The following is a 15,994-nucleotide window of genomic DNA, read 5'->3' on the forward strand; positions in this document are numbered from 1 at the left end:
CTTTAATGCCTTTATGCTAGGGAAACTTTAACCTTTGCTGTTGCACTTATTTGCACACTGAAGTCAATCACCCACAAGCTATTGATCTGTACGTATATCAGCTTCATTGGTTCTGGTGTTTAAGTGTTACCTTTTACCTTTGTCATCTGTTTGGAAGTTAACTCTGCTGCACAACACACACAGACATATGCTCACACATGCTCTTTGCAGTGGTTTTTAGTTTTGGTTTTTTTCTGGAGGGAGAGATGACTTCAACATCTAACTTTTTATATACTTCCTGCTTTGGTAATAAGGCTGCATTGACATCTTCCTATTAGCTGTTTACATAAATTTGTTTCATAGAAGACTTTTCTAAACTTGGCATTGGTAATAGTATACTAAGAATAGTAATGATTCTCAGTTTAAGATCTCTGGGGCTGGGGGGACTACCTTTTGGCTTTTTTTTTGTTGAGGGGAAACTTGTACAACATTTGTGGTTTCTGCTATGATTTCAGAAGTTGCTGAAAGGAAAGGCAGACTAAGCAAGAGCAGGTGTGAAGTTACTGAGTATATCTCATCCCTGACATGTATTATTATCTTCTCTTCTTCCTTCTGTGCTCTAGTTATCTCTTTTTCTCTGGAGACCTCTGAAGATACTGAATTGTGCCATGTAGTAGGACAATGCTCTGATGCAGGTATGCCAGGCAGTAGCAATAATGAACAGGACAGACGCATTTTGCTTAAGTTAAAAATTCAAGTTCAGATGTGTAGCACCACACATTTGTTACTGCTATCACGCATGTGGCAGCAGGTTGCAAATAATTATCCTTGCTTCTTAATTTGAAGGATTTTTCACACAACTGCCTTTCTGAGTAGTATCTGTGACTTTTTGACCAAACCAAAATTGAGAAATCCTTTGAAGTTACACTATTATTTCATAAAATAGAACTAAGCAAAACTTCCCACGCACTGCTTCCTCGAAAGAGCTGCTTGTCTTAAAAAGTGAAAAAAGTGAAATTCCAGCTAGGTTAGTGTGATTTCTAATTTTTGTTTTTTTAGTTCATGCATTTATGACTGAGTAAATATACTGACCTGGTTTTCTTCTCAGATACTACAGAGAGATAGAAAATATACTTACAAATGCTGCGGAGGTTATACATTATCTGAGTGAAATGCTTCCAAAATCAGAAAAAAATTTGTGGTTAGTATGCTCCAGTTTTGGAGGGGCTGCATTTCCACCATTGCTTAATTATCAAACACTATTCTGTGAGATCTTCCAGTTTATTAGCTACTGTCTTGGTTGTTTTTCTGGTAAGGTAATATGAAAAGAACCTAAAGAAGTGTTGCCTTGAATTCCCAAGATTGGCTGGTAAGTAATATTACTCCCGACTTACATAAAAGCGCCGTGCAGTTGTTGTAATCAGTGAAGGAGAACATATGTGTTCCTCACCTCAGGGAGACATCTGTGAGGGGGGAAAACATAACTGCATGATACAACTGCTCAGAAATTTGTAAAGGACCAAACTATTGTAATTCAGTGTGAATCTGAACTTGATGCAGTTGTGGGACTTGATAGACCTCGCTTTCTAATTTTGTTCCATTTTTGTTTCCATATTCCTTCTTTTACTTCAAAAAGTAATCTATGAATAAAATTAATTAAAAATAATACTAAATACCCATCTCTCTGCTTAACCATTCTCTGGTGAAGATATTGTTATATCCAATTAGAATTCCTTTGTTGGACCTTGCAGTGATTGCCTCTTGTCCTTTTGCTGTGCATTGCTGGGAGGGCTCTAGCTCCTTCTACTTTCTAACCTTAGCTGAGGACACCAGCTTCTGTTTTACCTTCAACCTCTTGAGCTAAAGAAACCTGGTTGTCTCTGTCCCTGTGTGTCATGTGCACCAGCCTCCAACCCTCTAAATATCCCTCTCCTAGATTTTCCAGTTTGTTACTGTTTCTTTTGCACTGGGGGCACAGAACTCAGTTTTCCAAATGAGTGTGTCATAACGGAGTATCTTTAGGAGTGCTTCACTTGATGTGCCCATTGTGTGCATGGAATTGCTCCATCCACAATACAGGACTTAACATTTGTCTGTCCTGAACTTCAGAAGGTGTTTTTGGCTAATTTTTCCACACTGCTAAGGTCCCTGAGAGTGCAGGGCTCTTCTCCACCAGCTACCACTTTGTGAAACTTTGTGTCCTCATAAACTTGCTGAAGATGCAGATAATAGGACCAATTGCCTTCCTGCCAGCAGCATGACAGTGGGTTTGCATCACTGAAGGATTACTTTAAGCTTCTGTCCCTGTTTATGGCCATCCTCAAAAAACCTGATATGTCTGGGCTTGAGCGTAATCCTGGCACAGAGATACTGGATTTCACATAAGGACAGGCTCTAGCCTCATGCATGGAGGATGCAAGTGAAAACTCAGACGTGCTTGAGAGTGCCTTCCCAAAATTCACTAGGCACTGTTCCCAGGCCTTCTGCTTATTCATTTCTCACTCACCACCTGTGCATTCAGATCTATCTGCTGGCTCATAAACTGATTTATATAAAGTTCTAACTTCTCAATAGCCTGCACCATTTCTCTTATGTGTAGATCTCACACAGACCTTATTAGAAGATGCCTACAGCATGCACTAGGTGGCCAGAGCAACACACAGAAGTTAATTTCTGGTGTGGTTTCAGTTGAAAAGTGTGGTTTTCTGAATTTCCTCTTAGCATTCCCAGTGAATCGAGAAGAAGGAAGAAAACTTCCAAGTATATACTAACCCTGTATATACTTTCTCCCTTTGAACTGACTATTCTCTGAAAGGAAAAGGGGCTCTAAGAATATAACTAACAATTCTTCTCGGCATTTCTTTGCCAATAAAAAAGGATCATTAAGATATTTCGCTAAAATGATTTAAAACCACTGCATACCTGTGTGATACCTGTGTGTCCAAATGCTCCATTTGGTGGACAGTTTCTCTTCTCCTGGTGTCTACACAGATGTTAGGTAACTTTACCAGTGGTCCTGTTTCCTATCCCTCTTGTCTGCTCTCTGGCTTAAAGGCCTCTGGCAGGCTCATTGTTTGTTGGGATGAGAGTCCTGGTTCTTTCTCCTGGAACATTTGTCTGCCCAGAGTCTCAAGGCTGGATGGTTTTCACCTCATTCTCAAGTAGATAAGAGGCTAAAAGTGTTGAGGAAGAATTGTCTTCATAAAATCCCAAGTAATTGCCAGTGCTGACCAACCAGATCTTGTGTAGTGGCTGAAGCATGGATGTTTTCCAGGGAGTTTGGGTACAGATTTTGAATGTTTACAATGGCTTATCTTTGCCATATAGACGTCAGAGCTGAGTGGAGAAAATACTATTAGTGTCTCAAAGCTCACTTTACCTGCTCTGGCAGGCAACAGAGCGTTAAAGCATTTTACAGATTGATCAAACCCCTTCATTTAAGATATATGAACTTCCCATGTCTTGTCTGAGAAGGTTACACCGGGATATGTACGGCAGTTAGCTACCTCCCTGTATAAAAAGGTGCCTCTTGGCAGTGAAGTTGTAGGTGTAGTCATGCCAGATTTAGTAATATCTGTAGCTGATTCACAGGCAATGTAAATATGCCTGTACTTTAGGAAGATGGTGTTGGTGGAAGTCAGTCTGTGCCTTACCCCTACAATGCACAAGCATCAGGTAAGAGAAAGAGATATCTTAAAAAGCCACCCAATCACCATGTTGTGTAGAAAAGTTCTGTGAGACAATTGAATTCATGCTCCAGACCGTCTTCCTCCACCATCTACTGTAAAACAGCGGCTTTCAGATAATGCTGAAGTTGGCAACAATACTGCTACTGATAATTCATGGATCAGATTACAGGGAACTTTGTCATAAAAACTGGAATACGTTCCAAACACAGCATCCTATCTTACTCGAAGTGTCTTTGTGAAGTACCCAACTGTGAAAAACCTGCAAAGGCAGATTAACGTGGGAGAGTGATGGCACCATGGGTTCTGGCATTCCAGTGTAAATCCATTGTGCTGTTGTAAACCAGCAAATGTATGGAGTCAAAGCCGTACTTTCGCATACAAAGTCCCATTTTTTCACTGCGCATTTAAAACCATCAGGTCCCAGATTTGAAAGTGTAACTGCAATGCCTAATTAGCACACCCATGCTAAGTATTTCCAGTACCTTCTGTGAAAGAAGAACTTTCATGCAGTGCTTCCATCCTACATTTCCCTTCTTATCCTCACTTGATGCTGCTGGGTAAGACCCGTGTAGCACTAAGAACCACTGCTACTTACTAGCTATTAGTAATAATCTATAGCACCATAATTTCATTATTCTCCCAGTTTTCTGCCTTCAAGCTTTGGCCAGACTAACCCCTCAAGTTCTTTTCTGTTCTTTTAAGCAATCATAACACTTGTGCTCACCTCCTGATAACCTCCTGATAATGTAGCAGTTGCTACTTTGAAGGAAGACGTCATTCATGTGTCAATGGTGGGGTGGTTGGAACTAGATGTTCTTTAAGGTCCCTTCCAATCCCAGCCATTCTGCAACTCTGTGATTCTCTGTAGGTCAAGTTTGAAGGTAGTTCACTGAAGTACTGAGTTGGCCTTGGTTGGTCTTGCACAGGCGGTTTCCTTCTGCTTTCTGAGAAAGGCAGTAATCATAGGTCATGTTCTTTGTTGCTGTGTGTGAGATAAAGCTGTTGACATCAAAGCAATGCCAGTGCCTTGCTCCTGCTTTCATTTCCACACTGCATCAGTGCCACTCCCAATTTCTTTGTGTGTGTGTGTCCACCTTCATTCCTTGCCAGAAAGCACTGCTTGGATTTCTGCTGAAGGGATCTAACATCATCCTGCCCTTTCCAGGAAAAAAACCAAATCGATATGAAATCATTTGATTGGTCTCACCTTTTTGCATCTGCTTATAAAACTGACCTCAGTGCATTAGAGGGTATATTCTTTTGTCACATTAATGGAGAAATAATAGTGTTTGTCTCAGGCCAGACTTGCTGAGTTGGGCTAAACCTTGAATATATATATTTTCCGTGAGATGTATGCTGTCCTTGCGTGGAAGCAGTGTAGAAATTAAAGAATTTAGTCTTTATAGCAATTCATTGACACAGGTCAGGCTGGAATTCAGGATTTCTGGCGTCCTTAAGTTATAGGTATTCCTCTATGTAATGCTCTGCTTGGCATAAAAGTATAAAGTCCATCTGAGTTAGCCTGGGCATGAGCTGTGAGCATGAGGAAACACAGGAGGATAGTGGCACAATGTGTCAGTTTACAGCAGAGATTGGCTGTGTCCACCTCTCATCCTATGTGATCACCCTCATGATAGGAAAGAGAGTGATGAAGTAGACCTTAATAACATCCTTACTAGAGCTACACTGAGGCCATGAGGAAATTGAAGGCAGTCTTTTCATGGCAGTTCATGGCAGGAGGACAAGAAACAATGGGGTTAGGTTGAAATGAGATCTATTGGATATAAGGAGATAGCTTTTCACCATGAGGATAGTTGAGCCAAGGTTGCTCCTAGAAGTGTGCAGGCTCCATTCTCCATTGGATGTTTCCAAGATCTGATAGATAAAGCCCTGGGAAGCCTGGTCTAAACTCATGAGTGACCTACCTTTGAGGTGTGGGTAACAGAGGGCTGTACTAGATGACCTTTCTAGGTCTCTTCCAAGCTGAATTATCCTATGACCATGTGATTCTTGTGGAGCCTTTTTGACACCTAGATGAATGTTTGCATCTTCTGAAACTTGTTATGTTTCTGCTGCCCTGCTGCTCAGCAGGTGATGCAAAGAGCTGAAGATAAAGCAGAACCTCAATAAAAGTTATGTCAGATTTCCAAAGGTCTTAGAGAGTTATGGAGAGAAAGAAGATTCTTAGTTTTATCAGTTATATTATTCAGCCTTTGGAGCTTGACTTTTTGATAGACTGAACCAAGTAGAGTTCCATGATATTAGGTAAAAACATAGTATACATTGCAAATAAATAAGTTCCATAAATAAGTCTGCAGGGATCATCAAAACTGTACATGCTACTCCATCTGCTGGGGAAATCAATAACAACTTCCAGTATTTAAGAGATGGAGACATTCTTCAATCACAAAGGCAGGGTTTTTCCAAACTGTTTTGTATCTGTAGACAAGTGTCTTTGCTTTTGCAATACTTACACAACTCAGAATAGACAGGAAATCATAACTTGTTAGGGTAAATTATGATTTTTGAAAAATTCTGCAGGTATAATTACTATTTTTTCTCCTGTTCCCTTTATTTTGAGATGAGTCACTCAAATTGGTGTGCTTGAGAGGTTGCAAATGAAAGATAAAGCCCTGAAAAATTTGGCCTCCTCTTGTCTATGCATTGTAGACTCAGAACATGAGAATGCTTGCTAAACTACCCAGAACAGATCTCAGAAATCAGTCTGTGTGGTCCAGGATTGCATTCGGTCTGCTTGTGAAGGGCTAAGCTCAGTGGTCCCCCATTAACACCTCTCTCAGCAACATTGTCTGCTGGAATTTTTTTCACCAAATTCTGTAATGACTCTGCTTTGAGGTAAATGACAATGATGGTGTTAAAGCTGCCTGAAAATAACAGAAGCATGTTAGCATGAAATTTCAGTCTTATATTTTTGGAAGGTAATAGGTGTAAAGGTCACATAGCCTCTTCATGAACTATGAGACTCCATGTCTGATAGTAACTTCTCTCTTGAAATGAGAGAACCTCAGAAGAAAAAAAAAAAAAAAACCATGAAAGAGCAAAGGCTGAGCTAAGAATTATGTGGATTTCATGTGTGTCTTTTTCTTTCATTACATAATCAGTAACAGCCACTTTTTTCAAAGTAACACACTTTTCAAAGTAATACATTGAAATAGAACTAGAGAGGTCAGAGACAGTAAGCTTCAGTCTAAGTCTGCATTTATGTTTTGATATGCAAGCAGAGACTGAGGATTGTGTTTACTGTCCTGAAGACTCACACCTACTGTTTATTTCCATATTTTGAGCTAGAGAAAGAGCAGTGAGCACCTATCAGGAGTACAATCACTTCATTCTGGTGAGAAGTAAGCTTTCATTTGGACCAAAGAGTGTTAAATTGCTCTTCACAGCCATGAAGTCCTGTTTTGCTCTTCTTTTGCAATGAATAAAAATGTGTGTTTGTTTCCCGTATGATGGCAAATTTGTAATTCAGACATTTGTCATGGAGACTGACTGATGAGTAATGAAGTCTAGTCCCTTCTAATCTAGTCTGTATTGAATATTTGATCTCAAAGACAGCATTTGCATCCCAGTCTGTGTCACTTCCCAGAGGTTCACTTGATTTGAAGGCATGAATTCTTGAGATGTTTTTTCAGGCTCAGAATTTGATTGGAGACTCTTCTGTTATATACTTTCAGATCTCCATCATAAGGCCAGCGTTCAAGGAACAGCTGTAGCGTTGTAGCCAAGTAGATAAGGTGTTTCCATTTATTGTAAGAGGCCACAGGCTTTGTCTCAAGCTAACAGTGGAGACTTCTGTACCTGTTGGGCTTAGTATGGGTTTGTCTTGGGCTACTTGTAGATTTATTTTAGCTTATTTACCTGATTGTCTAATGACCATGTAACTATTATTTTGTTTCAGCTTTTGATCACTTTGTATAACTGTGTGGTGTAATACCTATAGTTATATATTTTTGTAACTAGAAGGTATAAAATAACAAGTGCTTAGTCTCTGAAGAATAAATTGTGTATGACTGATCCTGGAATAAAGCACTTTGTGGGTTACAGGAACAGGATGATACCAGAGGTCCCAGGGCTCTGAAAAGCTCACCATAGGTCCCTTGCAAGCAATTGAAGAAAGGCAATATTTAGAAATGGGTAAAACCAGTTAGGGATAACAAAAGAACTAATACTATGTATCTGACATATGTACTACACACCATATGTAACAGTGTTACACATGTGTAACACTGAGTTGGAGAAGAGTAAAGAAACAGCAAGGTGCAGGGGGTGTTAGAAAACATGTGAAAAGGATTCCAAGCAGATTCCAAGTTAAATCAACATCAACATCATACTGGCAAAAGATTTGAACACTAGGAGCTCACTGTTCCCCCCCCTTTTCCCCGCTCTGAAGCTGTCTTTTTAACATGCAGAGTGCAGTGGCAAGGAAAGCACACCACCAAAAAAATGGGTTGGTATTTCCTGGGCATACTCACCACAAAATGATAGTTTTCAATTCTGGGTGAAGTTAGGAGTGGTGCCAGCAGAGCTTCCGCCTTGGATTTCTGACAGGCAGACTTTGGCCTCTTTAGGAGATTGAAAGGCAGGTCCTGCTTGACCAACCTGATCTCCTATGACAAAGTGGCACACTTAGTAGATCAGGGGAAGGCTCATCTATCTAGACATCAGTAAAGCATTTGACACCATCTCCCACAGCATTCTTCTTCAGAAACTGGCTGCTCCTGGCCTGTACAGGTGTAGCCTTTGCTGGGTAAAACTGCCAGGATGGCTGGGCCCAGAGAGTTGTGGTGAATGGAACTGCATCCAGCTGGTGGCTGACAAGTGATGTTCCCCAGGGCTGGGACCAGTCCTGCTTAATATCTTTATTAATAACCTGGATGAGGGGATCGAGTGCACCTCAGTAAATTCACAGGTTAGGTTGGTTTTGATCTGCTGAAGGAAAGGAAGGATCTGCAGAGGGACCTGGACAGGCTGGATTGATGGGCTGAAGACAACTCCGTGAGGTTCAACAATGAGAATGCAACAACCCCAGGCTGTGCTACAGGCTGGGAGCAGAGTGGCTGGAAAGCTGCTCAACAGGAAGGGGCTTGGGGGTGCTGTATGGCAGCAACTGAGCATGATCCAGCATGTGCCCAGGTGGCCAAGAAGGCCAATGGTACCCTGACTTCTGGTATCAGAAATAGTGTGGCCAGCAGGACAGAGGAAGTGGTTATTCTGCCTACTCAGCACTGCTGAGGCTGCATCTCAAACCCTGGGTTCAGTTTTGGGCCCTTCCCTTCAAAAGGGAAGACATTGAGGTGCTGTGGGTGTCCAGACAAGGGCAATAAAATTGGTGAAGGGTCTGGAACACAGGTATTATGAGGGTTAGCTGAGTGAGCTGTTGTTGTTTAAGCCTGAGGAAGAGGAGGATGAGGGAGGACTTTATCACTCTCTGCGACTCCCTGGAAGGAGGTTGTAATGAGGTGGGGATTGATCTGTTCTGTCATGTTTCAAGCGCAAGCATGAGAGGAAAGGGCCTTAAATTGTGCTGGGGGAGGTTCAGATTAGATACTAGAAAAAAAAACTTTCACTGAAGGTGTGATTAGGCACTGAAATAAATTGTCCAGGGAGGTGGTAGGATTGCTGGTAGGTAGGAAGTGTTCAAGAAGCATCTGCATGTGGCTCTCGAAGCTGTGGTTTTGGGGTAATACAGTGGTGCTGGATTGATGATTGGATCTTTAAAGTCTCTTCCAACCTTAACGATTCTGTGATGCTAAAATGTTTGTGTATAGACAATTTTAAGTAATATAATTTGAACTGTGAAGCACTAGTGTCACTGTAACTGGATAGGTAATTCTTTCATTAGACTGTTAAGACTTCAGCTACACTCACAGTAAGATCATGGCTTTGTATACATGGTGTGTTCCCTTTGCCCTTAACTTTTCAAGTTTATCAGACTGATGGGAATTCCAGCAGTCTATAATATAACCTAAACGCAATTATTTGGTAGCAAAGGTTAGGGAACAGTCATGGACTGTGTATCCCTGACTGATATAGCAAAAATATCTTGGGGTGGCCTGCCATGAAGGGATACATGCCCACCTTTTGTTATGCTTAACTGGAGCAAATGAATCTGTTTCCAGAGATTTTTTTTTCAGAAGAGGGTAAAGGTGAAAGCTGTACTCAAGGAAGGAGTGTGGTTATGTCATGAGTAGCCTTCATCCCAGGATGCAAGCAGTATGACTTTTTTGAGTCTTTAGGAAAACACAGCTTACACACTCCTCTGGATAACACTACTGGATTTGGCCTTCATGGACTTGTCCCAAATACACTGAATATGTGGTTTGATTTATGAGATATTATTTGGGGATATTTCAAGCTGTCATCATCCTCTGATACCAGTATTTGCTGTCTTTCAAGACAGCCTTTAAGTGCTGCTAGTCAATCTGGTTAGGGCCTCTGGTTTGAGCTGGTGAACTCTTCTGTCTTCTGCTGTTGATTCTTCTAAGGAAGAAGAAGGAAACCCTTTAGAGCTTATTTGTCTAGCACTGTGTACAGTGATTTAGGTAGAATAGTCATCACATTTCAGAAATTGTACCAAGAGAGCTTGTCTTGGGAGCAGGTCTGTGAAGGAGTCTGTGATGGTATTTAAAGGACAGCATCGAAGAAAGAGGAAATTAAGCTGCTACTGTATTGTTTTAAAAGACAGGAGAACAAGCCACACAGATATTAAGAGGAAATATTGTAAGCCATAGGCTGTTTCCTTTGAGGCCAAAATGCAATCCCTAGAATTCAAACTGCTCTTCATATGTGTGAAGGACAGATTTAGACCCACGAGGGAAAGAAAAGCTGTGAAGAAGAGGAGGAGGGCTAACAGCTTACTTCTTGGCTGTTAACATTGAATAATTAAGCACTAACAGCCAAAAGGAAAGCTGTTGTTTTCCTAGTCCAAATACCCAGCCAGGAATAAAACATTAAGCAGCTATAGAAATGATGTCTTTCATTTTCTTTTCATAAAACAAATGACTAAGTGAAACAACGTATACTTTGGATAGATGGAATGTAAGTGTATTTCATATAGCCAGAATTTTAATTTCTGGAATTGTTCTTTGCATTTCATGGGTAAATGGAACATGATGTGCTGACTTCTTTCCCTTAAAATTCATTGTGCATCTGTGGAAATAAAGGTTAGTATCTAAAACACTAAAGCTTTAAACCATGACTACCTTATAGTAAAGAATCCCCAAAAATTCTTGTGTATACCAAATCTTACCTGTTTTGGTTTTTTCCGGCTGTGTTATTTGGTTAAATTTTGTTATTTACTAACCTTGTCCTGCTTCTGGAAAGCAAGTCATTAGTCCATGCTTTTACTGATGGAGGGTCTGAAAGGTGTGGCATTAGGCTCTGGCCCCTGCCGCTTTTGTAGTCTTTTTACAAAGGCTGAGCTTTCTAGAAGTTCTCAACCTGCAGCTTAGGCTTACCAGAGAGGAGAATAAAACAAGTTTTTACTGGTAGATTTTACTGGGTCTAAAGTGAAGATTGTAAAAATTTGAGTGAAAGAGAGACACCACATTCATGATTTAAGAGTACAACCCATACCCATTCACACATTTTATACTGTAAGAAAACTCAGTGGGGGAAAAAAAGCCTAAGAAAAAAAGGCATATGAAATGAAGGAGATATGGCATTCAGCATGTCTGACAGAAGAAATAGCCCCCAGAGCCAGAAAATTGTCATCAGGTAGCAGTGATACCAGTCTAGAGCTCCTTCCAGCTTTGGATCACAGGGCCCATCAGCAGAGCTCCCTGTATACAGCACCCCTTCACAGTCACTCGTCAATCAAACAACTCTGAAAATAAAGACCACATGTCATCAAATTTGTGGAATTCTTCTCTTCCTGTTTATGCAAGAACTGCCAGATCTCTTATGTTGCTGCACTAGCTTTCTGTCCTCAGAGAGGTGGGTGATTCTCTTTTCCTAGTGTCAGTTAGATAAATCCTTTCACTTCTGGTGTGAAAATTAAATGTTGTTGTAAGGCAATTTCATGCTGCACAGGACACTGAGGACCTTTTTAGGAATGCAAAGGCAATAGCTTTGAAATGCTGTTTATTCACCTGTGTAAAAGACCCTCTGCCACCATGGGAGGAATAGAAGGATGGATCCGAAAGACCATGTTTGCCTGTGGAAAAGTCTTCATACCTGTTTGTATTGGTTGGATTCAAACACTGGAACTGGCAAATTGCCCCAAAGATGCAGTGTGTGCTTGTGTGAAGGCCACAGGAGCAAAGCAGAGAGGCTGTTGAGCCGCATTAGCTCTTGAAGTGTTACTAGAAATTGGGATGTCATTTGGCCTGGGAAAAAGATGTGCAAGAAACATTGCTCATGCTTTTGTGGGAAGGCTGATTGCTTGTCAGTGCTGAGTTTACTTGGGTAGGTGCAGCAGAAATGGGACAGAACAATCCTATTTCAGTGAATTGTCACCTGTACGTAGCTCACTCCTACTCAACATTGGCAGAGGCGCCATAAAAAGTAGAGACGACTCCTTGTAGTAACCATCACTCCTTTCTCTAATAAGGCTGCATAGACAAGGAAAAGGTTGAAAATTATATTAAAAACATCCAAAAATAGCAGTAGTTTTGCTGGCGGATTTCCCAGCAGACCATATGTCGACCTTTTCTGGTCAATGTAAAATCTACAATCAGCAGTTACTGGATTAGTGCCTCACCTCAGATGTATCACCCCATGTTTTGCTGTCTCGCTGATGCCACCTTGCCACCCTTTCCAAGTGGCTTCAGGCTCCCTTTGTATGACCTTTTGCTCACAATGTGTGTTCTCAGAGAAGCCATCACAGGCTCACAAAGCATAGTTTGAATATTCCCCAAGGCCGGGATATAATTTGTTCCTCTACATTGCCTGGGCCTGGGCCCCGTTTTCTCAGTGTTGCTTGGCCAATCTAAAAACTTTTTTATAAAGCCTTTTTTGATGAATGCTAGGTTTCTTTTTTTGATTATCAGAGGAATATTCCCTTCCTCTTCCACATCTGCTTGTGTTTTCATTCTCTTTAACATAGGAGACAAATTTCAGAAGGCTTTCCACCCTCCTGGCCACGGAAGACAACCTGATGCCTCTTCTTTGCAGGTCTTTTTTCCATATGCTGAAGAGGAAGGCTTTGTATATTCTTTTTTTTAATGTTCTCCCATAGCATTAATTCTTTATATCCAATATGAATTATTGGCAGATTAACAGCAATCTGGAAAAACAGATGGTGCTTTCCAGACCTCCCTCCTCCTTCCCTGTCATGGTTGAAAGGAAACTAACATTAATTCAGCCCCAGCCTTCAGTGAGAGCACAGGCCTACTCAGTGTGCCAGGCTGCCAGATATTTACGTACAGCCTTATCTCATGTACGTATGTCCTATTTCTTCTGGATATAGAAAGAAACCTCTAATATGTATCAGTGTTTTTATAATGTGCCAAAATTTTATCTATAGTTACAGAGGCAAATATAAAGCCACCACTTAACTACGTTCACGTCTAATCACGTAACTATATATTAGTGGCTCTGCATTTGTGCTCCTAAATTTATGGAAGTGTATTCACAGAAATACATATGTGTATATGTGCATACATGATAGATCAGGTGTGTGTTTCCTAAATCCATTGGGCATCAATATTGACATTTTTCTGTGGAAACTCTAGATTAATTCTTATTGAAAGTTGTTATTATGGCTTGGAATGGCAAATGTCCACCAGCTACTGGTTGATCACAGATGTCTTCCCTGGCTTGAAAAAGATCCTTGTATCACTTTCTCTGCACAGTTGCACTATGTCCTGGCTTTATGTATCATGTTTGGCACTATTTCAGTCTTTCTCTGCTGGACGACACTCTTCAAAGATTTCTTGTCAGGAAAATTCATCATGCCAGTTGTATGTACAGTTCCCTGTACCACCAGTATTATTTGTCACCAATTGTACTCTTTAACAACAGGTAAGAACTAACACACCTCAAGATCTTTCTTCAAAATTCTTCCAGGAAAACATTATTTTTTTAACAATTCTTTCATTTCATACGAGTAAGATTAGTAAGAAATGCACTGAAACCAACATTAGCAAATAACACATACGCGTTTATATACACACCTAGTATAGCAGAGGTTTCAGTCTGAGACATGTAATTGCTTTTGGCAGATGGTTTCTCTTTGTTTTCAGTAGTTTGTATGTTGACTATCTTTTCTCCCAGCCTATAATTAATAAAGTCAGTCACCACAGACTGTGAAATTCTTTCTTCCTTATTCTTCTGTATACTAACAACCTGTGCTGTTCCTTACTGTGCTGTCTGTAGGAAGGGTTTTGATGGAAACTCTTCCAAGACAGAAAGGATTGCACAGCACTGGGATAATAAAGCCTTTGGCACCCTCTTAAATGCTGCACTTCTGCACCACTTACAATATTTATTTTTTTAGGGTTTTGTGAAGAATAGTGTTTAGTCACTTGATCACAACTTACATTGAATGGCAAGAGGCCACCTTGCCAGTGAATGAGTATAGCATCTTTGATGGAAAGCATTGCAGGGAGAGAATGTCAACTGGGATGTGATGGAATTTTGTGAGGTGTTGTGGTTTACTTGGTTTTGTTTTTCTGTTTCATTTGTCACATTTTGGATGTTTGGAAGTATCAAGTGTACTTAAAAACTAATGGTGTTTTCCTCCATCCATGTCCAAGGGACATCTCACTTAAGGTCAAGCGTATCAGCAAAAAGTTTTCCAAGAGAATCTGGAGACCTGTGATGAAAAGCAGAATTTATTTATTACTAGTGGCTTCTGGTGTCATTTCAGACTGTTTCATGCTCATCATATAAACAACCCTTTGCATTTACTCAGCTATATACTTATATTCCAAAAGGAGTAGCATATGGTGCGAAAACCAGATGCCCCTGCCCACATAAAAGCTCTATACATTTGTTTGAATGTAGTCAGGAAACAGTCACGATCTTCTTCCCACTCTCAGAGGAGTCAGCTGAATACAGCCAAGACCCTGTTTAGCTCTCAGTGACTACTGGTGTTGCCTAAGCTGTCCTGGGGGATAATGGGATTGACTGTCTTGTCTCATGGGAACATTTCACCGTGAGAACTGAACTTCCTATGCTTGCTCTGTGAATTGATTCTCTCTACTGAGATAGTTTTTCTTTTCCCTTAAAAGGCTGTCTGGATTCCTCCACAGAAACTTTTAACTCCATCCTTCTCCTGCTTCTGTTTCTGTATTTCATTCTTTGCTTCTGTGGAGTAGTTAACATCATTAGGACCGCCTTCCTAGTTGCATTTTATATACAGGTGTGGCCTCTGCTTCCAGAAGCCAAGTTGGCATCCTGTCTAAAACCTGTCTTTAATTCTTGATTTTTAAAATCAGTACTCCAAATGAGAGCCTGTCACAAAGCCTGTAATAAGTCAAAGATTCCACTTCTTTTGCATCTTCCCTTCTGACCATTCTTTGTTTGGAGATTGGTATTTATATCAACCATTATTTTTTTTTTAATAGGCTCCTTTCAGCTGCTTCGCTCCTACAATTTTTTGGCATGTGCAGTTGTCACAGAACACGATGCTCTGAACACTTACACAGGTCCCTTCCATGTGGCATAGAATCTTTGGCATGCCTAGCCATGAGATGGTGGGTTTGTCAGCGTGCAGCCGGGGTCCGGCTCCGTGCTCTGCCAGTGACCTGCCATGCGGGGGCAGAACAGCTCCACCTTGCAACATGAAATGAGCTCTCCCAAAGAGAGCTGGTGTCTCTGCAGCACTCCTCTCCACAGAGGCAGACACTCCACTGAAGAAACCTGCAGGATTAACTGAGTTCCCTGGAAGACTGTTAGGTTCAGAAGATTCTCATTAGTCTCGTGTTGTTCTTCTTCACGTTTGCACGTAGCTAATTTGGCTGCTCCTTTGGGACTATAGTCCCAACTCATAGGAAGCCCACAGTCATCAGAAATTTCATATCTTCTGCTGCACCTCAGTTGTCAGACAAGCCAAATTCAGCTCCAAATATTTAGTGAAGATCAGAATAATGTAATAGGACACATGACTACTGTATGCTGGCAGCATCCTTGTGTAGACTAGGTCAAGTGTGATACCAGTGGAAATTGCATATCCAGAGGAGCTGCATGGCGTGCAGCAGTGGTCTCCAGTGCATGGACCTCTGCATCTCCTGCATCTCCTAGCTCCAACTGTAAGCTATGCAGAGGTATAGCTTTCTGTTAGGGCCTATATTATTTTAATATTCTACTTTTTTTTCAAGATTTCTGGGCATGGACAGTAAGTCTTTAAAGGCATTGATTCT

This window comes from Chamaea fasciata, unplaced genomic scaffold, assembly GCF_029207755.1.
Source record: "Chamaea fasciata isolate MVZ Bird 193981 ecotype frontalis unplaced genomic scaffold, bChaFas1.0.hap1 SCAF_1, whole genome shotgun sequence".
In the NCBI taxonomy this organism is placed as follows: domain Eukaryota; kingdom Metazoa; phylum Chordata; class Aves; order Passeriformes; family Sylviidae; genus Chamaea; species Chamaea fasciata.